Source organism: Tasmannia lanceolata, unplaced genomic scaffold (assembly GCF_043159265.1).
Source record: "Tasmannia lanceolata isolate RefF3 unplaced genomic scaffold, GAP_Taslan_0.1 ptg000023l, whole genome shotgun sequence".
Lineage (NCBI taxonomy): Eukaryota > Viridiplantae > Streptophyta > Magnoliopsida > Canellales > Winteraceae > Tasmannia > Tasmannia lanceolata.
In genome coordinates this window covers 8994587-9021838 of record NW_027518700.1, presented here as the reverse complement: position 1 = coordinate 9021838, position 27252 = coordinate 8994587, and the positions used below count along the sequence as shown (strand labels likewise).

The following is a 27252-nucleotide window of genomic DNA, read 5'->3' as shown; positions in this document are numbered from 1 at the left end:
ATCAATCTTGTAGAGTTGATCCACAAGTCCATTGAGCAAAGTTATATGTTAGAAGATTCTTGCCTTCTTGCATCTTTAGTCCGTACAATAGTTGCTTCACATATCTGATCCAAGTCTAGCATAAAAGAAGAAACTTTTACAACTAGGGTTTGTTTGGATGCATTAAAAAGTGGGAAGATAAAAGAAAAAGTACATATTTTTCAATTACAATCTATATTTGGTTGCCACTTACTATTTATATGACAGTCCTTTGGCTGTAAAATTTTCAAATGCAAGCCGTTTTGCACTGTTCAACTTTCCTCCCAAATCAAGAGAAAAGGGAAAGTAAAGGAATAGGAATCCACAATCCTTTCGCTCTACTTCTATATGAGTACATCCAAGCGGACCCCTAGGAAATCATCTACAACTTTTCTTTTCTTTTTTAAGTACATACCTAAAATAAAATCTGCTCTTCAAGGTAAAGTAACCAATTCTATATCATACTTCTTCATGATTGGGGTGTAATCTTTGCCACAAATTTCAGCAGTTCCTTCGTCTTCGCTTGCTGTTGAATCTGAAAGTACAAGAGTTCTTCCACTTGCTGTTGAATCTACATCGATGTCCCTCCGCACAAGTGAACCTGCTTCCAGTTGTTGAAATGGGTTTGGAGGGGGTGCGATGATTTCTGCTTCTCCCTCCAAGATCTTCACCACACTACTCATGAGAGGTCTCGCATCGGGCGAGAACTGAACACACCATAGAGCAACCATGCACATTTTCTCAGCCTTCTCTCTATCCTTCTCCTTGATTCCGCAATGTGTCATCATCTCCCCCAATTCGCCTTTTCAAACTTGTGCAAAACCCATCTTGGAAACCACTGTTTGCTTTCAGTCAGATTATCATCCATGTGCTTCCTCCTCCCAAGAATCTCAAACAAAAGAATCCCAAAGCTGTAAACATCACATTTGTGAGTTATTGGGCCTGGCATATATAGTTCTGGCGCAGCATAACCGGGAGTTCCTTTGAAATGGCTCATTGGAACATGAGTATTTTCTCTATCACAGATATTAGCCAATCCAAAGTCAGCCACCTTTGGATTGAAATTTGCATCTAGAAGAACATTTCTAGGCTTTATGTCATAGTGAATGATCCTTTGTTGGCACTCTTAATGTAAGTATGCAATTCCCTTAGCTACACCAATTGCTATCTCATACAGCTTTTCCCACTCAATTTTCCTTTCCTCACTAAACAACAACTTGTCTAGAGATCCATTCTCCACGAACTCATACACAAGTGCTTTGATGGTGGCATCAAAGCAGAATCCAAGGAGTCTTACCAGATTGATATGATGAACTCTTCCTATTGTACCCACTTCTGCCATGAATTGCCCTTCAACTCCCTTACCAGTTTTCTGTTGAGAACCCTAACAGCCACCAGAACTCCGTTGGGGAGCTTCCCTTTATAAACATCTCCATAACCACCTGAACCCAATTTCACAGCACAATTTCTAGTGAAACTCTCTAGTTGGTCAGCTGAAAATCTGATGGGTCTTTCTCTCACCATGCCTTTGATAAACCTCTCAATCGTCCCTGTTTCAATTTGTCCGTCTAGTAAAGCCGTGTGATAACTTTGCTCAGATGAAATTGGGGTTGGGACCTCAATGACATGCCCAACAGTTGGGTCCGATAAAATTGGATCCGATAAAGTTGGCTCCGATGGGGTCGTCGGGAGGCTGGAATAATTATAATTTTTTTTCTGTTATTGCATTTCCTGCCTTTCTCAGACAATTGATTATCATGAAGAAAACTGCAAATATGGCCACCGTGCTCACTACTTGTATTACTGCAAAATTTTCAAAACTTGATCATGAGAAGTCTGGCCATCTGGAAGGTTCTGAGTTGGGGCCCACCTAGGTATGGGACTTGGTGGGACCAATCCTGGTATGGGACAAGTTTAAAGGGCCTAGCCAAACTCGTTCCATCAGGTTTGACAGACCCAGCTTCATATGGGACAGGTTTAAAGGACCAAGCCTAGCGCTATGGGTGCAACTCGGGTCCACTCGGGTTGAGCTTTTGCTAAAAAAATGAAGAGGAATCAACCTGAACCCAACCCGATTTTAAGGTAAAAGCTTAACATGAATTCCCAAAAATCGACCCAAGTTGTACCCCTACCTAGCGCGTTCCACTAGGTATGACAATATGCTAAAAGCGTTAGAGCTGATGGAACACATTAGGCTAGGCCCTTTAAACCTGTCCCATACCAGGCTCAGTCCCACCCAGTCCCATACCTAGGGTGGGCCCCCACTCAGGACCCTAACACCATAAAAAAATACATTCAGGTTAGAGTCCAAATTGAGCTTCAGGATCTTACCGATTGTTGGGATAAGGATTGGTTTACCCGTAACCAAAAGAAACCACCACATAGGTGGTGGGCCCCCCAACAAGCTAAATGGATAAATCCAATTAGTTATCATGAGATATTAGAACTCTCGTTTTGGCTTATCTTGATAAGCAATTAGAGTTGGACTTGGGTGAGATTCTTAGACTCATATCTAGAGAAGGAGCCTTATAGCCCCGGACTACTATTATATATAAGTAGTCGATATCTCTAGAAAAGAATCATATCATGAGACCCAATCTCTCCTCCTTCTCTTTCCTAAGTTTCGTTCTCTCTCTCCCTACTCTCTCTAGAGCCATCATCCGTAGGCTCTCGGATTTGTGATCGTGAAGAACGAATGAGCGACTCTAGTAGCCTCTTCTACGACATACAATGAGATCGTTACCGGATCGATTGCGGTATCAACGGGCTCGTAACATCAAGTCAAGATCCTCACTTTCGAGTTTGAGTTGTGCAAATAAGATATGACTCGCTAACCCTCTGTGTACAAGATGGTTAGTGATTGCTTATTTTTTATATAACCGATGATGACGACTGTTAAAAATTTCATTACTCCAGGAATCTCGTCTGATGAACTACTTGCATTGTTAGAGAAAGAATTAAAACTTTTACGGCATGACATATCTGGATATTGCGATAAATGATCACAAAAGATGACGATGAAGACGGAAATGAACAACTAGTACAAGTTTATGATTATTCTTGATAGGACATTGATGCTGGGAGGATTAGAATTTTGGATTGAAGTTGAGTTTGTTACTTACGGTGTATATATAAGGAGGTCTTATTTGAAAGTTGCAGGCCAGTAACAAAAATTAGACGACTTTTATAATAAGATCTGAAGTCCTAAATAAGATTTTAAACTCCTACCACTAAAGGACGCACATGCAAAACGAGAATGCCGGCTTCCCAAAGGAAAATAAGGAACAGGGTTGGTCTTGTGAGGTATTTTATGTTAGTGTTTTAATATAAAATCTGATTTTAAAAAGTGGCTGCTAGGAAAACAGGATTTCGTTTGAGAAACAAATGAAAAGACGAAAACACAGTGTGTGTCTTTATTTTCCAAATGAAATCCCGTTTTCAAAGTGTTTTCCTTTTTAGTATCATTTGAAAAGTTGGGCCTTTCCAATCGAAATTTAGGCGTAAATTCAGGTCTGAGATGACTCAAAAGTCAAAACTGCACCCAAATTGCAGTTTGGGTTTACATCAAAACCCAATATTTTTCTGTGTTTTCCCCTTGTCTGGCTGGTAGTTGTTTGTATGTACTTGGAGCCTTTTCCCTGGCTGCTTCCTTTCTCCCACCTCAAAAAGAAGAAAAAAGGTCACTCTTCACTCCTCTAATGCTGGGTCCACACGGTTGGGATTTGGTAGAGAGCACAACTTTTCAATAAGTTAGGTGTGGATATATTGAGTGGGTCTGTGTAATGTTTTAATAATCGATTGAGGAGGTTATTGTCTTTTCATCTTTGCAAAGTGTATGTATCTTGGGATTTGCTAGGCAATTTCTTGGGCTAGCTTTTGCATCAGAGAACAGCCATGTAGGCTCACTTTTTAGCAGATTTTGTCTTATTCTTTTAATAAGTCTGAGGTGTCTGTTCTGTCATTCAAAAGTCAACCTCGAAATGGCTTTCCGTAAAATTGCCATGCAAATATTTAACTTAATGTCTGTTCTTGTACAAACTCTTACGATTCACCAGTCATAAAATTAAGAAATCGAGTATACGGGTTGACAACTATGACCATATTTTAATGACAACCATGAACCATTTAAACAATCATATACTTCAAGGAAGACACATGGAAACTCATAGTATCTGGGGGTCCAACAATAGCATTCCCATGAGATGCAAATGCTTCGAAATGCTAGTGGCAATTAAGAACAAAAGCATGACAGTAATCCAAGCACAGTATTCTCGTATTGTGCGAACCTACGCTTTAGTGATAACAAACTTGTTGTGTTTGCATGCATCTGCAACAGATTAGAAATGTTACTATACAAAGACATGAATCACCCAAAAGAGAATAGACAATAAATGTACTAGAAAATTCAGAACATAAAGAGAGAGAAGAAACTAATTAGGATTCAAGACAAAATGTGTATACATGAACAGAGAAGAAGGCTAGTGACCGAATGTTATCTCCACAATAGTCGTCGCATGGATCCGAGTCCTGATCGATTATAATTTTGGGGGTGGGAATTGTATCAGTCCCATTAGAACATCCACCCTATTAATCCAACCAGTAAAACTAGTTTATATACAAGTCTTAATCAATGACCATGAAGCAACAGCTGACTTGTACGTCAAAAATGGTTGGGGATACTAAATACAGCTTGTGGAATGTTCACAGGTGCAGATAAAGACCAAACAAAAGCAACTTTAGAGTCAACATCAAGTGGCTACCAAACCTAGATAGAAATTGGATTATGACAATGAGGGGTTCAAGTAAGAGAGGTTCCACACTTCAGCAAAAAAATGCAAAACAGAGAAGAAACTAAAACAATAGAAGCATCCTCCTACAATAGATTCAGTGTACAGGGGAAATGAAAAGGAAAAACCAAAGAATAGTTTCGCAAAAATAGTGAAATCAGAGGAAAGAATCAATGAGCAACATTTCGAGAACCACCATCTATATGCAACTCTCTCAATGTTGAACATGGTACGACGATAGGCCTGTTGACACACACCCTTAAAACGTAGTAAACAAAAAAAAATGCAAAAAGTATCTTAAATATAAGAAGCCCAAAAGTAGGTCGAGTAAAACTGTAAAAGTGATTAGAAAGAACAAAAAAGAACAGAGAGCACTCAGCCCAGTCCCACTCTGTTGAAAAGCATGCCCATGTCAGTATCCACATAACAGGTCATCAGCTATATATCATAAGCATGAATTTCAAGTTTACAGTGTAGACTAGGTTTTCTTTAATCTCATAATGCATAGGTGAAGCCCAAAGGCATCTTGTAGGATAAAATGATGCCATAGCAGGAAACTTATCTTGGTACAAGACTAAATCTATGGGTGTCAACGGATCAACTTCGGATCGGATCCACCTATGTCTCAGTCACGATCTATTCAAATCCTTTATCGGTCAGATCGGATTTGGAGTGTTCCTCGGATCCTACTTACCGTGTCCTGGTCATGATCTATTTCAAATCGGACAGTCCATCGGAGAGTCCTAGTAGGTCCTACTTACATTGTAGACAATTAAAACGATAAAAAGAAGTTATAATGTTTAGTCAACTATGAGTAAATCACTGTCGTTGACTGGATCAAAAGTTATGTAATAGCTCCCAAATGACTCAGGGCCTTAGTACTTGTGCAATGATGGAAATCCATGAACAGAGTTGTTCGTCAAATGAAATCCAAACAAGTCTTATGAATACAAAAATGAATAAAATGATGGAGGAAGAGGAAGAGATGTATCAATCGACGAAAAGAGAGGAAATAGAAAAGTGAATCACGAAATTTCATCAATCTGAAATTTATTTGCTTTTACAGAAGAAATACCCTGCATATTACATATGTTATTACATACTTTATCATTCAAAAAAATGTTATTACAAACTTTATAAGGGTATTTTTGTAAAAAAAAAACTTCGGATCTTGACTATCCATTGGATTTTCTTTGCATGTCTGGATCCGATTTTAAAAAATTTCAGATCTTATGATGAGGATCCAAAACACGTCCATGGATCTTTCTAGTATGCCCATATCCTGTCCATTAAAGTTCGGATTCGAAGGATCCATTGGACCATCTTGATCCATTGACACCCCTAAATAAATGCACCAATTCTTTTCAGTCACAAAAGAGGCGGTTTTACAAGAAAAACAGATTGGCAAACTCACAAATGTAAGAAAAGAAGAGGATTCAAATACAGTTGGGTCTCTAATAACTAATGCAATATAAGATATAAGAGACTATATTCTTAGGTAATGCTGTTCAAAATATATACCATATGCAAGTACATATTGTATGCAGGTGCATAGGAAACGTTCTTCCTAACTGGGATTCCTATTCGGGGCACATTTGGATTATTGGAATTAAGAATCATAACTGGGATTCCTATTCCGTCTTCCTGGATTTTGGCATTTGGGTCTAGACCTGGCAAAAAGTGACCCGGACCCGCAGGTCCACCCGGCCCTTCGCGGGCGCCCGTAGCGAAGTGCAAAAGGTTTTATTTTGGAATTTTTTTTTCCGTAATTGTAATAACTTTTTACTTTTTCTATGTATTTTTTTCCGTCATTGTCATAACTTTTCGTTTTTCTATGTAATTTTTTCCGTAATTGTCATATTTTAGAACATCGTTTCGGTTTTTTTCCCTTAATTTTTCTACTTTGGTTCCATTTTTCGGTAATTTCTCATTTAAAATTTAGTACCCCATGATTATTATTTATTGCTAGCCACCTTTTCACAAATCGTACTTTTGCCAGATCTTTGCAGTTTGAACCACGCGACAATAAGACAAATCTCTCGAACAGTCAACATAAATGGTTGGCGAAGGTGGCTAGCAAATCCCTCCACAAATAAAAAAAATCTTAAAAAATATGTCAAATATCCGGGTGATCAGCGGGTCGACCCGGCCCTGGGTCCAAACTTAGTGACCCGTAAAATTTTCCGGGTCATTTTGACCTGGCCTGTTTGACCCGGACCCGGACCCGTACGGGCCGGGTCCAAACCGGCCCGGCCCGCCCGTTTGCCAGGTCTATTTGGGTCTAACACATTAGTGGAATGGGAAGTGCTAGGCGGAATTAATACCTGAATTGCGGGAGAAAAAAAATAAGCGCACGACAGATGGCAGCTGAGAAGGCAGATATGTCAATTTGTTCCATTTCTTGTTTCTCCACGTACACATCTCACGTGACAGATAAGCTCAAAATATAAATAGAGAAAAAAAGATAAATTCGCCTCACTTAGGATACTTCGCCCCCTCTTAAGGTAATTTGACGTTAACGAGGAGGGCGCATTATCCTACAGCGGGGGCGAAAAAATCATGTCCCAAAAAAAAACTCCTCCCTGGAACAAAACTAGACCTCCGAATCTACACAGAATCCATTCCCAAATCCTCTTTTTCCCAACTCTTTTCATTCATTTCAGTGTATTTTGATTTCAATTCTACAACCCACAAGGCCTCTGTTATGCAAGTAAGATTCAATATTCTTCTCAATTGAAAGATAAATCCTAATCTAACAATTATTTTTTGTTTTATAAAAATGTAATGCTATATGATCTAGATTGTTTCTTGAATAGTCTGGCAAGTTATTGGGTTTTGTTGAATTTTCTTACCCTTTTCCCCTATCTATAGATTCCTTTCTTTTCTTGTCTCAGATAATTATAAACCCTATTGCCTTGTTTGGATGGCAATAAAGCATTTTTTATGGGAAACTTTTTCTTGGGAAAATTTTTTATTTCCACAATTTGGAGAGAAATGATATAATTATGGTCAATTTAGAGGGGTTTTATCATAAATTGAAAGTCCCTTTAAGGAAAAATTGATTAGGGTTGGTTCAAGTAATCTTGTTTTTGTGAGTAAAAAAAAAAAAGTAAGAAATTTTAGAGATATTTTTCCTTCCAAAGTTTTCCATCAAATTCTTGCAATCCAAACATGGCCTGAATTTTGTGATTTGATTGTCTAGTATATCTGGTTGGCTAATTTGAAATGGAAGTGAATGTGGGGCGTTTGAAATAAAGGGGGTTTGTGGTTTTTTAGATTGCTTGAAGTGGAGTAATGAGTTTGAATTTGGGAATTTGGCGCTTGTTTGACTCTTGTAGCACATCTGTTACTTATTTGGTATTCTTTCCTTGTCATTGGGCCCATCCTGAAAGTGCAAGAATTTGGAGCATTTGTTGATAATACTATTGACAACAGTTGTTTTTGTTTTAATGATTGTTCTTCAATATCGAGAATAATTATAATAGAATTTTTTTTGGGGAAATCCTGAGTCTTTCCTTTGATGATTGATTATAGTTAAGGGACAGTACATGTTAATTTGAGAAAACAAGTTTACTTTTCATGACCTTGCCTGTTGATTGAGCCAAGAAGCACTACTCAATAATACGAAGAAAGGAGTTAGTTTAGTTCAACCAGTCAAAAAAAAAAACCTAGTTTAGTTCTCTGTAGTCAGCTATTATGATATAGTTTCTGGTGTTTAGTTGATATGTAGCCAAGACAAAACTCTTGGGCACAATGAGAACATCACAAACTCAAGAGTATCAATGAAAGAAGCACACAAGTAAATGAGGAGATTTTCTATGATAAAATTTTCTACTCACAATGTCCTTCTTTTTTTTTCACTAGAGCTATTCTACTTTGATGAACATTATCTGCGATGATTTAATCATCGATGAACGATGCCTACTGTATTTGTACCAGCCTGAGTACCCATGCTCCTAATATCTAGACTTCATGTTCTCCTCTCTGGACATAGCTGCATATTAAAGAAAGCATCATATGATATTGAATTCTTCATTCTTGTCATTTTGGTTTGTTTCAATTTTCCAAACAAAATAGGTGAAAGTATCCAACAAATTCACTGACCAGCTAACTTGCTACGCTAATTTGATATGCTCAAGAATAACAATTATCACCTCTACCAAATTAATTCCACAAACCAATGTCCATATCTGTAAACTGATTATGAAGGCTGGTTTTGCTTTCAGTAACTGTCAGAGAAACTAAGACAAAGTCTTTTAAATAAGTACTTTTCGGCATATGCACGTTACCCTTGCAAAAACAACATAGTACCACTTGACTTGGTTGTTAGAGAAACTAAGACAAAGTCTTTTGAATAAGTACTTGCCGGCGTTTGCACATTACCCTTTCAAAAACCACATAGTACCACTTGACTTGGTTCCATGATCCACGTCTATTATTGAAGGATTCCCTAAAACCTATCCAACTCAAGCTTCCCAACAATCTTGATTGATCCCACTATTAGAAAGTGATTCACCAAACAAGTTACTTGTTCCACCATCAAGATAACAGCCTATGCAACATTTTTTCCGACCAGGTTAAAAATGCAACATTTAATCATTTTCATGGCGTCAGTTGCTTTGTTTTGGCTTAGTTATTAGTTTCCTCTTTATGTGGAGTAGTTAAAGACCTTGGTTAACTTGGCTTGTTAATAATCGGACATAATGATTTATTTTTTTAGATATTCATTGCAAGGGCAATGAAAGAGTCATCTAGAGCGCTCTTTTAGGGAGACAAGCTATGTCTCGTGCAGAAAAGTCAAACCTTTTTGAGACAGGCTTTGTCTCATTGGTCATAATATTCTCAGAGTTTAGGAGACTTGCCTAGTCTCGATGACACCCTTATTTGTCCTCTCTTCTATAGGAGACATGTCATGTCTCATAAGCGTCAGCTGTCATTTTTCTTTTAAGAGACTAGCCTAGTCTCACTGGCATCGTTCTCCCTTTTTATAAAGCTTTTGGTTTCGAGTCTGTCCTTAGCTGGAGTTAGCTAGAGAGTCAGTCTTAGCATAGGAGTCAGTCCTTCAGTTTTCGGAGTCAGTCTTATCATCATAGGGGTTAGGATTCCATCCAACCTCTCATCAAATCATGTGATTTTTTATCCACTCTTGCAAGGTATAGGATGCTGTCCAACCCTTGCAGAGTCGTGATTCTGTCCAATTCCCCCGCAAAGCATATGATGCTGTCCAACCTTTGCGGGATATCAGGAGTCTATCCTACCCTTATGATGATAGGATTCTGTCATCTTGTGTCAAAAATTCAAAAACACTTGAAAAATAAAAAATCTCAAAAATCTTGAGTCACTAGGAGTAGTTAGGAAAGTCTGTTCCGAACTACGTTGGCTTGATCCCTTTTAACAGGGTACGTAGTGCAACTTGGGATCCACATCCCAAGTCCAGCCAAACCTTTAAAAATAAACATTTTAAACCTTCAAAAAAATACAAAACTTATTCAAAACCTTTTCAAAAAGATCTTCCCCTAGAGTTAGGAGTCTGTCCTAGATATTCGGGGTGTTTTAGAGTTAGGAGTTTGTCCTGATTGGTATTGATATGGTGTGTCCTGTCGTGTGAGTGTCCCTAGAGTTAGGAGGCCTCGAGTCCTGGTCGGTTAGACATTTAGTCAAACCGATGGCTAAACTAGGAAACATATAGTCAGCCCATGGTTTTTCTTAGGATGCACAACCTAGTTACACATAGGATGTAGGACCCACCTGCATTAGCTTAAGGCTAATCAACTTGCATTAGTTAGGGCATATAGGGAGTCCTAAAAATTACAATTCACATGAGCTTAAGCAATTGTACAAAAAACTTTAAAAATCAGTCGAGTCTAGTGGATCGAGTCTACGATAGCGGTTCTAGATGGTTAGGCATCATAGTTAGAATAGGTCATCGAACTACGTTGACTCCGATTCTTCCCGAGGCAGGGATACGTAGAGCAGCTAGGATGGACGGCCATTCTGGTCCGAGTCAAGTCTTGCATTAGAGTTTTAGGATTTGTCTTGTCCAGTCATGTATAGAGTTGATTTGTGTTGTGTGTTTGGTTATGTTTTCTTACTTTCATGTACAGATCCTATACTTTTAGCTGTACCATGCATGTGTTTGTACACCAGAATTTAGACACCAATTAGGTATGACACTCATAATCTAGCTATTCTCAGGTGACACTTATTTCATTTCTTTTATGTGTGCTTATTATTCCTCCGAGACATGCATGATTAGATAGACGTCTTCTCGGAGATATGTGTTCCCATTTCACATGACTTTCTCCCAAAACTCTTCAAAATCAATAAGTAAATGGCATAAGAGACCAGGTGTTTGCACTTGGGCGGATGAGGTGCTCTTCGGACCTTCCAAATTCGTAACCAGGCACGAACCTTTCTTTTATAATCTCTGGTTATCCGTTGCAACAGAGCATAGTATGGGATCCAGGGCCCACTTCCTTGGATGTCGACTCTTCTTTGTTCAAGGTACGCCTCGAATCTGGGCTAGTCCCCGAATCAAGAGGTATTTCACTTTTTATCGCCACTTATGCTGTGAGGGGCACTTCTTTCGAGAGTTCCTTGGTAGAGCTCTCCATTCACGTGGATGATCCTGAGACTAGCGCGTGGGGGCTCGTCCCCCGCCTCTCTCTCGGATCGGGGTCCACAGAGATAACCGAACCCAAACCCGAACCCGAATCTCCATAAACAAAATAACCGAAACCGAACCGAACCGAACCGACCAAACCACTCCGGCTAACCGACCAAACCGAATAACCAAATTCGGTTCGGTTCAGTTATTCGGTTATAACCAAATAATAAACACCCCTAATCTAAAGTATAAACCACTCCGACGAACATCTTGATATATACCGTCCCAATTCTAGTGGCGCCATAAGTGAACTTGTCACCTAAGGATACTATACATGCCCTTATCTCCTGGAAAGTATCAAAATAATATCTCCTAGATCATATATGAACCATAGTTAGCAAAACGTGGTACAACAAAAAAACGGGACGGGAAAAATTCGGGTTTAATACGGTTTTGGTTCGAAAAAACGTAGTTAAATAAATGGTCAAATAAACAGAAACGAAAAAATGGGGAAAAATACAGATACACCCCCTCTAGTTTCTTACACATTCAACTCTAACCCTGACTTTCTAAACGTGACAAGTACACCCCCTGAAGTTTTTTTTAACGTGACAGAGTAGACGGCGAGGCGGGAATGACCAAAATGCCCTCGTCTTCCCCAACTGAAAATTAGGGTTTTCAGACTTGAAAACTGAAAATTAGGGTTTGATTCTAACCCTTGTTTATTTATCAACATAAACCCTTGATTTACGAGTTTTATTTGTCTTCATTCACACCATTATCATGATTTGCACATAAACCCTAATATTTAGGGCTTTTTGTTTTTGTTTGTATCAATTTCTTTTTCTTGAAATGTGGGTTTGATGTAGCCTTGGGGTGGGGTTTCATTGTCTGTCGTGGAGGTGACGGCGGTAGCCGAAGGTGGCGACGGCAACGGTGGCCGGAGGTGCGACGACGGCGGTGGGAAATGGCGTAACCCTAATCCCTCTTCAAATGAGGGTATTTTTGTCCTCAAAATATTAACCATGGTTAGTTTTAGTCTTTCCGTCAGGTTAAACTAATGGATCGTTGACAGAAGGGGTGTACTTGCCACATTTTGAAACCTCAAGGGGTGTACTTGTCACGTTTTGAAAGTCAGGGTTAGAGTTGAATGTGTCAGAAACTAGAGGGGGTGTAAATGTAATTTTCCCTAAAAAATATGTTTAATGAATAAAACGAGTTTAAAACGTTTTGGTTAAAAAAACGGATTTAAATAAAGGGTTTATATAAATGTAAATGTAACACCAAAATTCTAAATGGGTTTTTGTTGAGAGCTGTTTTTATCAAATTTAAAATGTTCTTAATCAAATGAAGCATATTTATTCACTAAGGAATTTCTATGAAACTTAAACCGTTTTAAATCAAATGGGTTTTGAGCCAGACAACTGTTTTTACTCAAATGTTCTCTTTTCTTTCCTTTTGGTTGCCAAAAGGGCCACTAAATGTGAAGGAGCTTCATCTGAATTGGTGAAAAGAAAAGATGACAGGGGTTAGGGTTGAACATAGCTGCATCAAAATTTAATTAGGGTCACAAAGCCTCTGATTATCTAAAGCCTTATGGGTTTTGAATTTTCTTTTTCTTTGTCTATAAGCAAGCTCATTTATCTCTTCTGAAACCTATTTGTCTGGAGCATTGGGAGGTCACGGGGGAACAGAAAGATAGAGATAGAGAGGGAAAGAGGGGCACCTTCGTGTGAATCGTGATCATGATCAGCTACTATGAGGAGAGAGAGAGAGATTATGGTTTGGGTGAGCCAAGGAGAAGCTGCCTTGCGGAGAGAAAAAGATTAGAAAATAGGGTATACCCATCTCTAGGTGGCATACTTGTAAATAAGGAGACAAAATGGGTAAAATTGGAATAACGTGTTTTAAACGTTTTTTTTTTTTTTTTTTTTTTTTTTTTTTTTTTTTTTTTTTTAAGTTTTAAATGGCGTTTTAAACGCCAAGGCTTCTAAACGTGTGTTTTAAAAAAAAAAAACACTGTTTAAAACGGCATTTTGCTAACTATGATATGAACAGAGTACCCTGAACCTTGAATTCAATCGTCATAAAGAGAAGTGTTACTCCTTGTCAAGACTATGAGAACATCTCCAAGAATTTCTCTCTACTCATCTTTTACTGCCACAATCTCCAACTAGTTCTCTCTGCTCATCTTTTACTACCACAATCTCCAACTATTTCGCTCTGGTCATCATTTACTACCACAATCATATCTCTAACACCATTGTTTATCTTGTCGGCTAACTTCAGACTAACCTGCTTGATGCTACCGTATTCCTTGCAATGATAACATTGTACAACCTTCAACTGCATTTTCCTAATCCCTAGTTAGACAACCTTCTTCTTTAATTTTCATTGAGAACAACTAGTTCATGCTCTTGACTCTCATCAAGAATAGGTTTTTTCTATATCTCATTATATAAGAGCGACTCCTTGGCCTCCTTTACCCTCACCGTATCCTTACGATAAAACAGAGTCGTTATTTGGTGGTCATATGAATTAAGCATACGAGCCTTGTCTTCTTCCTTCAACTTTTGATCAATCTTGTAGAGTTGATCCACAAGTCCATTGAGCAAAGTTATATGTTAGAAGATTCTTGCCTTCTTGCATCTTTAGTCCGTACAACAGTTGCTTCACATATTTGATCCAAGTCTAGCATAAAAGAAGAAACTTTTACAACTAGGGTTTGTTTGGATGCATTAAAAAGTGGGAAGATAAAAGAAAAAGTACATATTTTTCAATTACAATCTATATTTGGTTGCCACTTAGTATTTATATGACAGTCCTTTGGCTGTAAATTTTCCAAATGCAAGCCGTTTTGCACTGTTCAACTTTCCTCCCAAATCAAGAGAAAAGGGAAAGTAAAGAAATAGGAATCCACAATCCTTTCGCTCTACTTCTATATGAGTACATCCAAGCGGACCCCTAGGAAATCATCTACAACTTTTCTTTTCTTTTTTAAGTACATACCTAAAATAAAATCTGCTCTTCAAGGTAAAGTAGCCAATTCTATATCATACTTCTTCATGATTGGGGTGTAATCTTTGCCACAAATTTCAGCAGTTCCTTCGTCTTCGCTTGCTGTTGAATCTGAAAGTACAAGAGTTCTTCCACTTGCTGTTGAATCTACATCGATGTCCCTCCGCACAAGTGAACCTGCTTCCAGTTGTTGAAATGGGTTTGGAGGTGGTGCGATGAGTTCTGCTTCTCCCTCCAAGATCTTCACCACACTACTCATGAGAGGTCTCGCATCAGGCGAGAACTGAACACACCATAGAGCAACCATGCACATTTTCTCAGCCTTCTCTCTATCCTTCTCCTTGATTCCGCAATGTGTCATCATCTCCCCCAATTCGCCTTTTCAAACTTGTGCCAAACCCATCTTGGAAACCACTGTTTGCTTTCAGTCAGATTATCATCCATGTGCTTCCTCCTCCCAAGAATCTCAAACAAAAGAATCCCAAAGCTGTAAACATCACATTTGTGAGTTATCGGGCCTGGCGTATATAGTTCTGGCGCAGCATAACCGGGAGTTCCTTTGAAATGGCTCATTGGAACATGAGTATTTTCTCTATCACAGAGCTTAGCCAATCCAAAGTCAGCCACCTTTGGATTGAAATTTGCATCTAGAAGAACATTTCTAGGCTTTATGTCATAGTGAATGATCCTTTGTTGGCACTCTTCATGTAAGTATGCAATTCCCCTAGCTACACCAATTGCTATCTCATACAGCTTTTCCCACTCAATTTTCCTTTCCTCACTAAACAACAACTTGTCTAGAGATCCATTCTCCACGAACTCATACACAAGTGCTTTGATGGTGGCATCAAAGCAGAATCCAAGGAGTCTTACCAGATTGATATGATGAACTCTTCCTATTGTACCCACTTCTGCCATGAATTGCCCTTCAACTCCCTTACCAGTTTTCTGTTGAGAACCCTAACAGCCACCAGAACTCCGTTGGGGAGCTTCCCTTTATAAACATCTCCATAACCACCCGAACCCAATTTCACAGCACAATTTCTAGTGAAACTCTCTAGTTGGTCAGCTGAAAATCTGATGGGTCTTTCTCTCACCATGCCTTTGATAAACCTCTCAATCGTCCCTGTTTCAATTTGTCCGTCTAGTAAAGCCGTGTGATAACTTTGCTCAGATGAAATTGGGGTTGGGACCTCAATGACATGCCCAACAGTTGGGTCCGATAAAATTGGATCCGATAAAGTTGGCTCCGATGGGGTCGTCGGGAGGCTGGAATAATTATAATTTTTTTTCTGTTATTGCATTTCCTGCCTTTCTTAGACAATTGATTATCATGAAGATAACTGCAAATATGGCCACCGTGCTCACTACTTGTATTACTGCAAAATTTTCAAAACTTGATCATGAGAAGTCTGGCCATCTGGAAGGTTCTGAGTTGGGGCCCACCTAGGTATGGGACTTGGTGGGACCAATCCTGGTATGGGACAAGTTTAAAGGGCCTAGCCAAACTCGTTCCATCAGGTTTGACAGACCCAGCTTCATATGGGACAGGTTTAAAGGACCAAGCCTAGCGCTATGGGTGCAACTCGGGTCCACTCGGGTTGAGCTTTTGCTAAAAAAATGAAGAGGAATCAACCTGAACCCAACCCGATTTTAAGGTAAAAGCTTAACATGAATTCCCAAAAATCGACCCAAGTTGTACCCCTACCTAGCGCGTTCCACTAGGTATGACAATATGCTAAAAGCGTTAGAGCTGATGGAACACATTAGGCTAGGCCCTTTAAACCTGTCCCATACCAGGCTCAGTCCCACCCAGTCCCATACCTAGGGTGGGCCCCCACTCAGGACCCTAACACCATAAAAAAATACATTCAGGTTAGAGTCCAAATTGAGCTTCAGGATCTTACCGATTGTTGGGATAAGGATTGGTTTACCCGTAACCAAAAGAAACCACCACATAGGTGGTGGGCCCCCCAACAAGCTAAATGGATAAATCCAATTAGTTATCATGAGATATTAGAACTCTCGTTTTGGCTTATCTTGATAAGCAATTAGAGTTGGACTTGGGTGAGATTCTTAGACTCATATCTAGAGAAGGAGCCTTATAGCCCCGGACTACTATTATATATAAGTAGTCGATATCTCTAGAAAAGAATCATATCATGAGACCCAATCTCTCCTCCTTCTCTTTCCTAAGTTTCGTTCTCTCTCTCCCTACTCTCTCTAGAGCCATCATCCGTAGGCTCTCGGATTTGTGATCGTGAAGAACGAATGAGCGACTCTAGTAGCCTCTTCTACGACATACAATGAGATCGTTACCGGATCGATTGCGGTATCAACGGGCTCGTAACATCAAGTCAAGATCCTCACTTTCGAGTTTGAGTTGTGCAAATAAGATATGACTCGCTAACCCTCTGTGTACAAGATGGTTAGTGATTGCTTATTTTTTATATAACCGATGATGACGACTGTTAAAAATTTCATTACTCCAGGAATCTCGTCTGATGAACTACTTGCATTGTTAGAGAAAGAATTAAAACTTTTACGGCATGACATATCTGGATATTGCGATAAATGATCACAAAAGATGACGATGAAGACGGAAATGAACAACTAGTACAAGTTTATGATTATTCTTGATAGGACATTGATGCTGGGAGGATTAGAATTTTGGATTGAAGTTGAGTTTGTTACTTACGGTGTATATATAAGGAGGTCTTATTTGAAAGTTGCAGGCCAGTAACAAAAATTAGACGACTTTTATAATAAGATCTGAAGTCCTAAATAAGATTTTAAACTCCTACCACTAAAGGACGCACATGCAAAACGAGAATGCCGGCTTCCCAAAGGAAAATAAGGAACAGGGTTGGTCTTGTGAGGTATTTTATGTTAGTGTTTTAATATAAAATCTGATTTTAAAAAGTGGCTGCTAGGAAAACAGGATTTCGTTTGAGAAACAAATGAAAAGACGAAAACACAGTGTGTGTCTTTATTTTCCAAATGAAATCCCGTTTTCAAAGTGTTTTCCTTTTTAGTATCATTTGAAAAGTTGGGCCTTTCCAATCGAAATTTAGGCGTAAATTCAGGTCTGAGATGACTCAAAAGTCAAAACTGCACCCAAATTGCAGTTTGGGTTTACATCAAAACCCAATATTTTTCTGTGTTTTCCCCTTGTCTGGCTGGTAGTTGTTTGTATGTACTTGGAGCCTTTTCCCTGGCTGCTTCCTTTCTCCCACCTCAAAAAGAAGAAAAAAGGTCACTCTTCACTCCTCTAATGCTGGGTCCACACGGTTGGGATTTGGTAGAGAGCACAACTTTTCAATAAGTTAGGTGTGGATATATTGAGTGGGTCTGTGTAATGTTTTAATAATCGATTGAGGAGGTTATTGTCTTTTCATCTTTGCAAAGTGTATGTATCTTGGGATTTGCTAGGCAATTTCTTGGGCTAGCTTTTGCATCAGAGAACAGCCATGTAGGCTCACTTTTTAGCAGATTTTGTCTTATTCTTTTAATAAGTCTGAGGTGTCTGTTCTGTCATTCAAAAGTCAACCTCGAAATGGCTTTCCGTAAAATTGCCATGCAAATATTTAACTTAATGTCTGTTCTTGTACAAACTCTTACGATTCACCAGTCATAAAATTAAGAAATCGAGTATACGGGTTGACAACTATGACCATATTTTAATGACAACCATGAACCATTTAAACAATCATATACTTCAAGGAAGACACATGGAAACTCATAGTATCTGGGGGTCCAACAATAGCATTCCCATGAGATGCAAATGCTTCGAAATGCTAGTGGCAATTAAGAACAAAAGCATGACAGTAATCCAAGCACAGTATTCTCGTATTGTGCGAACCTACGCTTTAGTGATAACAAACTTGTTGTGTTTGCATGCATCTGCAACAGATTAGAAATGTTACTATACAAAGACATGAATCACCCAAAAGAGAATAGACAATAAATGTACTAGAAAATTCAGAACATAAAGAGAGAGAAGAAACTAATTAGGATTCAAGACAAAATGTGTATACATGAACAGAGAAGAAGGCTAGTGACCGAATGTTATCTCCACAATAGTCGTCGCATGGATCCGAGTCCTGATCGATTATAATTTTGGGGGTGGGAATTGTATCAGTCCCATTAGAACATCCACCCTATTAATCCAACCAGTAAAACTAGTTTATATACAAGTCTTAATCAATGACCATGAAGCAACAGCTGACTTGTACGTCAAAAATGGTTGGGGATACTAAATACAGCTTGTGGAATGTTCACAGGTGCAGATAAAGACCAAACAAAAGCAACTTTAGAGTCAACATCAAGTGGCTACCAAACCTAGATAGAAATTGGATTATGACAATGAGGGGTTCAAGTAAGAGAGGTTCCACACTTCAGCAAAAAAATGCAAAACAGAGAAGAAACTAAAACAATAGAAGCATCCTCCTACAATAGATTCAGTGTACAGGGGAAATGAAAAGGAAAAACCAAAGAATAGTTTCGCAAAAATAGTGAAATCAGAGGAAAGAATCAATGAGCAACATTTCGAGAACCACCATCTATATGCAACTCTCTCAATGTTGAACATGGTACGACGATAGGCCTGTTGACACACACCCTTAAAACGTAGTAAACAAAAAAAAATGCAAAAAGTATCTTAAATATAAGAAGCCCAAAAGTAGGTCGAGTAAAACTGTAAAAGTGATTAGAAAGAACAAAAAAGAACAGAGAGCACTCAGCCCAGTCCCACTCTGTTGAAAAGCATGCCCATGTCAGTATCCACATAACAGGTCATCAGCTATATATCATAAGCATGAATTTCAAGTTTACAGTGTAGACTAGGTTTTCTTTAATCTCATAATGCATAGGTGAAGCCCAAAGGCATCTTGTAGGATAAAATGATGCCATAGCAGGAAACTTATCTTGGTACAAGACTAAATCTATGGGTGTCAACGGATCAACTTCGGATCGGATCCACCTATGTCTCAGTCACGATCTATTCAAATCCTTTATCGGTCAGATCGGATTTGGAGTGTTCCTCGGATCCTACTTACCGTGTCCTGGTCATGATCTATTTCAAATCGGACAGTCCATCGGAGAGTCCTAGTAGGTCCTACTTACATTGTAGACAATTAAAACGATAAAAAGAAGTTATAATGTTTAGTCAACTATGAGTAAATCACTGTCGTTGACTGGATCAAAAGTTATGTAATAGCTCCCAAATGACTCAGGGCCTTAGTACTTGTGCAATGATGGAAATCCATGAACAGAGTTGTTCGTCAAATGAAATCCAAACAAGTCTTATGAATACAAAAATGAATAAAATGATGGAGGAAGAGGAAGAGATGTATCAATCGACGAAAAGAGAGGAAATAGAAAAGTGAATCACGAAATTTCATCAATCTGAAATTTATTTGCTTTTACAGAAGAAATACCCTGCATATTACATATGTTATTACATACTTTATCATTCAAAAAAATGTTATTACAAACTTTATAAGGGTATTTTTGTAAAAAAAAAACTTCGGATCTTGACTATCCATTGGATTTTCTTTGCATGTCTGGATCCGATTTTAAAAAATTTCAGATCTTATGATGAGGATCCAAAACACGTCCATGGATCTTTCTAGTATGCCCATATCCTGTCCATTAAAGTTCGGATTCGAAGGATCCATTGGACCATCTTGATCCATTGACACCCCTAAATAAATGCACCAATTCTTTTCAGTCACAAAAGAGGCGGTTTTACAAGAAAAACAGATTGGCAAACTCACAAATGTAAGAAAAGAAGAGGATTCAAATACAGTTGGGTCTCTAATAACTAATGCAATATAAGATATAAGAGACTATATTCTTAGGTAATGCTGTTCAAAATATATACCATATGCAAGTACATATTGTATGCAGGTGCATAGGAAACGTTCTTCCTAACTGGGATTCCTATTCGGGGCACATTTGGATTATTGGAATTAAGAATCATAACTGGGATTCCTATTCCGTCTTCCTGGATTTTGGCATTTGGGTCTAGACCTGGCAAAAAGTGACCCGGACCCGCAGGTCCACCCGGCCCTTCGCGGGCGCCCGTAGCGAAGTGCAAAAGGTTTTATTTTGGAATTTTTTTTTCCGTAATTGTAATAACTTTTTACTTTTTCTATGTATTTTTTTCCGTCATTGTCATAACTTTTCGTTTTTCTATGTAATTTTTTCCGTAATTGTCATATTTTAGAACATCGTTTCGGTTTTTTTCCCTTAATTTTTCTACTTTGGTTCCATTTTTCGGTAATTTCTCATTTAAAATTTAGTACCCCATGATTATTATTTATTGCTAGCCACCTTTTCACAAATCGTACTTTTGCCAGATCTTTGCAGTTTGAACCACGCGACAATAAGACAAATCTCTCGAACAGTCAACATAAATGGTTGGCGAAGGTGGCTAGCAAATCCCTCCACAAATAAAAAAAATCTTAAAAAATATGTCAAATATCCGGGTGATCAGCGGGTCGACCCGGCCCTGGGTCCAAACTTAGTGACCCGTAAAATTTTCCGGGTCATTTTGACCTGGCCTGTTTGACCCGGACCCGGACCCGTACGGGCCGGGTCCAAACCGGCCCGGCCCGCCCGTTTGCCAGGTCTATTTGGGTCTAACACATTAGTGGAATGGGAAGTGCTAGGCGGAATTAATACCTGAATTGCGGGAGAAAAAAAATAAGCGCACGACAGATGGCAGCTGAGAAGGCAGATATGTCAATTTGTTCCATTTCTTGTTTCTCCACGTACACATCTCACGTGACAGATAAGCTCAAAATATAAATAGAGAAAAAAAGATAAATTCGCCTCACTTAGGATACTTCGCCCCCTCTTAAGGTAATTTGACGTTAACGAGGAGGGCGCATTATCCTACAGCGGGGGCGAAAAAATCATGTCCCAAAAAAAAACTCCTCCCTGGAACAAAACTAGACCTCCGAATCTACACAGAATCCATTCCCAAATCCTCTTTTTCCCAACTCTTTTCATTCATTTCAGTGTATTTTGATTTCAATTCTACAACCCACAAGGCCTCTGTTATGCAAGTAAGATTCAATATTCTTCTCAATTGAAAGATAAATCCTAATCTAACAATTATTTTTTGTTTTATAAAAATGTAATGCTATATGATCTAGATTGTTTCTTGAATAGTCTGGCAAGTTATTGGGTTTTGTTGAATTTTCTTACCCTTTTCCCCTATCTATAGATTCCTTTCTTTTCTTGTCTCAGATAATTATAAACCCTATTGCCTTGTTTGGATGGCAATAAAGCATTTTTTATGGGAAACTTTTTCTTGGGAAAATTTTTTATTTCCACAATTTGGAGAGAAATGATATAATTATGGTCAATTTAGAGGGGTTTTATCATAAATTGAAAGTCCCTTTAAGGAAAAATTGATTAGGGTTGGTTCAAGTAATCTTGTTTTTGTGAGTAAAAAAAAAAAAGTAAGAAATTTTAGAGATATTTTTCCTTCCAAAGTTTTCCATCAAATTCTTGCAATCCAAACATGGCCTGAATTTTGTGATTTGATTGTCTAGTATATCTGGTTGGCTAATTTGAAATGGAAGTGAATGTGGGGCGTTTGAAATAAAGGGGGTTTGTGGTTTTTTAGATTGCTTGAAGTGGAGTAATGAGTTTGAATTTGGGAATTTGGCGCTTGTTTGACTCTTGTAGCACATCTGTTACTTATTTGGTATTCTTTCCTTGTCATTGGGCCCATCCTGAAAGTGCAAGAATTTGGAGCATTTGTTGATAATACTATTGACAACAGTTGTTTTTGTTTTAATGATTGTTCTTCAATATCGAGAATAATTATAATAGAATTTTTTTTGGGGAAATCCTGAGTCTTTCCTTTGATGATTGATTATAGTTAAGGGACAGTACATGTTAATTTGAGAAAACAAGTTTACTTTTCATGACCTTGCCTGTTGATTGAGCCAAGAAGCACTACTCAATAATACGAAGAAAGGAGTTAGTTTAGTTCAACCAGTCAAAAAAAAAAACCTAGTTTAGTTCTCTGTAGTCAGCTATTATGATATAGTTTCTGGTGTTTAGTTGATATGTAGCCAAGACAAAACTCTTGGGCACAATGAGAACATCACAAACTCAAGAGTATCAATGAAAGAAGCACACAAGTAAATGAGGAGATTTTCTATGATAAAATTTTCTACTCACAATGTCCTTCTTTTTTTTTCACTAGAGCTATTCTACTTTGATGAACATTATCTGCGATGATTTAATCATCGATGAACGATGCCTACTGTATTTGTACCAGCCTGAGTACCCATGCTCCTAATATCTAGACTTCATGTTCTCCTCTCTGGACATAGCTGCATATTAAAGAAAGCATCATATGATATTGAATTCTTCATTCTTGTCATTTTGGTTTGTTTCAATTTTCCAAACAAAATAGGTGAAAGTATCCAACAAATTCACTGACCAGCTAACTTGCTACGCTAATTTGATATGCTCAAGAATAACAATTATCACCTCTACCAAATTAATTCCACAAACCAATGTCCATATCTGTAAACTGATTATGAAGGCTGGTTTTGCTTTCAGTAACTGTCAGAGAAACTAAGACAAAGTCTTTTAAATAAGTACTTTTCGGCATATGCACGTTACCCTTGCAAAAACAACATAGTACCACTTGACTTGGTTGTTAGAGAAACTAAGACAAAGTCTTTTGAATAAGTACTTGCCGGCGTTTGCACATTACCCTTTCAAAAACCACATAGTACCACTTGACTTGGTTCCATGATCCACGTCTATTATTGAAGGATTCCCTAAAACCTATCCAACTCAAGCTTCCCAACAATCTTGATTGATCCCACTATTAGAAAGTGATTCACCAAACAAGTTACTTGTTCCACCATCAAGATAACAGCCTATGCAACATTTTTTCCGACCAGGTTAAAAATGCAACATTTAATCATTTTCATGGCGTCAGTTGCTTTGTTTTGGCTTAGTTATTAGTTTCCTCTTTATGTGGAGTAGTTAAAGACCTTGGTTAACTTGGCTTGTTAATAATCGGACATAATGATTTATTTTTTTAGATATTCATTGCAAGGGCAATGAAAGAGTCATCTAGAGCGCTCTTTTAGGGAGACAAGCTATGTCTCGTGCAGAAAAGTCAAACCTTTTTGAGACAGGCTTTGTCTCATTGGTCATAATATTCTCAGAGTTTAGGAGACTTGCCTAGTCTCGATGACACCCTTATTTGTCCTCTCTTCTATAGGAGACATGTCATGTCTCATAAGCGTCAGCTGTCATTTTTCTTTTAAGAGACTAGCCTAGTCTCACTGGCATCGTTCTCCCTTTTTATAAAGCTTTTGGTTTCGAGTCTGTCCTTAGCTGGAGTTAGCTAGAGAGTCAGTCTTAGCATAGGAGTCAGTCCTTCAGTTTTCGGAGTCAGTCTTATCATCATAGGGGTTAGGATTCCATCCAACCTCTCATCAAATCATGTGATTTTTTATCCACTCTTGCAAGGTATAGGATGCTGTCCAACCCTTGCAGAGTCGTGATTCTGTCCAATTCCCCCGCAAAGCATATGATGCTGTCCAACCTTTGCGGGATATCAGGAGTCTATCCTACCCTTATGATGATAGGATTCTGTCATCTTGTGTCAAAAATTCAAAAACACTTGAAAAATAAAAAATCTCAAAAATCTTGAGTCACTAGGAGTAGTTAGGAAAGTCTGTTCCGAACTACGTTGGCTTGATCCCTTTTAACAGGGTACGTAGTGCAACTTGGGATCCACATCCCAAGTCCAGCCAAACCTTTAAAAATAAACATTTTAAACCTTCAAAAAAATACAAAACTTATTCAAAACCTTTTCAAAAAGATCTTCCCCTAGAGTTAGGAGTCTGTCCTAGATATTCGGGGTGTTTTAGAGTTAGGAGTTTGTCCTGATTGGTATTGATATGGTGTGTCCTGTCGTGTGAGTGTCCCTAGAGTTAGGAGGCCTCGAGTCCTGGTCGGTTAGACATTTAGTCAAACCGATGGCTAAACTAGGAAACATATAGTCAGCCCATGGTTTTTCTTAGGATGCACAACCTAGTTACACATAGGATGTAGGACCCACCTGCATTAGCTTAAGGCTAATCAACTTGCATTAGTTAGGGCATATAGGGAGTCCTAAAAATTACAATTCACATGAGCTTAAGCAATTGTACAAAAAACTTTAAAAATCAGTCGAGTCTAGTGGATCGAGTCTACGATAGCGGTTCTAGATGGTTAGGCATCATAGTTAGAATAGGTCATCGAACTACGTTGACTCCGATTCTTCCCGAGGCAGGGATACGTAGAGCAGCTAGGATGGACGGCCATTCTGGTCCGAGTCAAGTCTTGCATTAGAGTTTTAGGATTTGTCTTGTCCAGTCATGTATAGAGTTGATTTGTGTTGTGTGTTTGGTTATGTTTTCTTACTTTCATGTACAGATCCTATACTTTTAGCTGTACCATGCATGTGTTTGTACACCAGAATTTAGACACCAATTAGGTATGACACTCATAATCTAGCTATTCTCAGGTGACACTTATTTCATTTCTTTTATGTGTGCTTATTATTCCTCCGAGACATGCATGATTAGATAGACGTCTTCTCGGAGATATGTGTTCCCATTTCACATGACTTTCTCCCAAAACTCTTCAAAATCAATAAGTAAATGGCATAAGAGACCAGGTGTTTGCACTTGGGCGGATGAGGTGCTCTTCGGACCTTCCAAATTCGTAACCAGGCACGAACCTTTCTTTTATAATCTCTGGTTATCCGTTGCAACAGAGCATAGTATGGGATCCAGGGCCCACTTCCTTGGATGTCGACTCTTCTTTGTTCAAGGTACGCCTCGAATCTGGGCTAGTCCCCGAATCAAGAGGTATTTCACTTTTTATCGCCACTTATGCTGTGAGGGGCACTTCTTTCGAGAGTTCCTTGGTAGAGCTCTCCATTCACGTGGATGATCCTGAGACTAGCGCGTGGGGGCTCGTCCCCCGCCTCTCTCTCGGATCGGGGTCCACAGAGATAACCGAACCCAAACCCGAACCCGAATCTCCATAAACAAAATAACCGAAACCGAACCGAACCGAACCGACCAAACCACTCCGGCTAACCGACCAAACCGAATAACCAAATTCGGTTCGGTTCAGTTATTCGGTTATAACCAAATAATAAACACCCCTAATCTAAAGTATAAACCACTCCGACGAACATCTTGATATATACCGTCCCAATTCTAGTGGCGCCATAAGTGAACTTGTCACCTAAGGATACTATACATGCCCTTATCTCCTGGAAAGTATCAAAATAATATCTCCTAGATCATATATGAACCATAGTTAGCAAAACGTGGTACAACAAAAAAACGGGACGGGAAAAATTCGGGTTTAATACGGTTTTGGTTCGAAAAAACGTAGTTAAATAAATGGTCAAATAAACAGAAACGAAAAAATGGGGAAAAATACAGATACACCCCCTCTAGTTTCTTACACATTCAACTCTAACCCTGACTTTCTAAACGTGACAAGTACACCCCCTGAAGTTTTTTTTAACGTGACAGAGTAGACGGCGAGGCGGGAATGACCAAAATGCCCTCGTCTTCCCCAACTGAAAATTAGGGTTTTCAGACTTGAAAACTGAAAATTAGGGTTTGATTCTAACCCTTGTTTATTTATCAACATAAACCCTTGATTTACGAGTTTTATTTGTCTTCATTCACACCATTATCATGATTTGCACATAAACCCTAATATTTAGGGCTTTTTGTTTTTGTTTGTATCAATTTCTTTTTCTTGAAATGTGGGTTTGATGTAGCCTTGGGGTGGGGTTTCATTGTCTGTCGTGGAGGTGACGGCGGTAGCCGAAGGTGGCGACGGCAACGGTGGCCGGAGGTGCGACGACGGCGGTGGGAAATGGCGTAACCCTAATCCCTCTTCAAATGAGGGTATTTTTGTCCTCAAAATATTAACCATGGTTAGTTTTAGTCTTTCCGTCAGGTTAAACTAATGGATCGTTGACAGAAGGGGTGTACTTGCCACATTTTGAAACCTCAAGGGGTGTACTTGTCACGTTTTGAAAGTCAGGGTTAGAGTTGAATGTGTCAGAAACTAGAGGGGGTGTAAATGTAATTTTCCCTAAAAAATATGTTTAATGAATAAAACGAGTTTAAAACGTTTTGGTTAAAAAAACGGATTTAAATAAAGGGTTTATATAAATGTAAATGTAACACCAAAATTCTAAATGGGTTTTTGTTGAGAGCTGTTTTTATCAAATTTAAAATGTTCTTAATCAAATGAAGCATATTTATTCACTAAGGAATTTCTATGAAACTTAAACCGTTTTAAATCAAATGGGTTTTGAGCCAGACAACTGTTTTTACTCAAATGTTCTCTTTTCTTTCCTTTTGGTTGCCAAAAGGGCCACTAAATGTGAAGGAGCTTCATCTGAATTGGTGAAAAGAAAAGATGACAGGGGTTAGGGTTGAACATAGCTGCATCAAAATTTAATTAGGGTCACAAAGCCTCTGATTATCTAAAGCCTTATGGGTTTTGAATTTTCTTTTTCTTTGTCTATAAGCAAGCTCATTTATCTCTTCTGAAACCTATTTGTCTGGAGCATTGGGAGGTCACGGGGGAACAGAAAGATAGAGATAGAGAGGGAAAGAGGGGCACCTTCGTGTGAATCGTGATCATGATCAGCTACTATGAGGAGAGAGAGAGAGATTATGGTTTGGGTGAGCCAAGGAGAAGCTGCCTTGCGGAGAGAAAAAGATTAGAAAATAGGGTATACCCATCTCT

At 38.7% G+C, this 27252-nt stretch overlaps 2 pseudogenes; both read right to left on the bottom strand.

The window, feature by feature from the left end:
- Positions 1-284: 284 nt before the first annotated feature.
- LOC143855740 (rust resistance kinase Lr10-like) lies at positions 285-13764 on the bottom strand (annotated as a pseudogene).
- Positions 13765-14175: 411 nt separating this feature from the next.
- Positions 14176-15655, bottom strand: LOC143856744 (rust resistance kinase Lr10 pseudogene; annotated as a pseudogene).
- Between the last annotated feature and the right edge of the window lie 11597 nt (positions 15656-27252).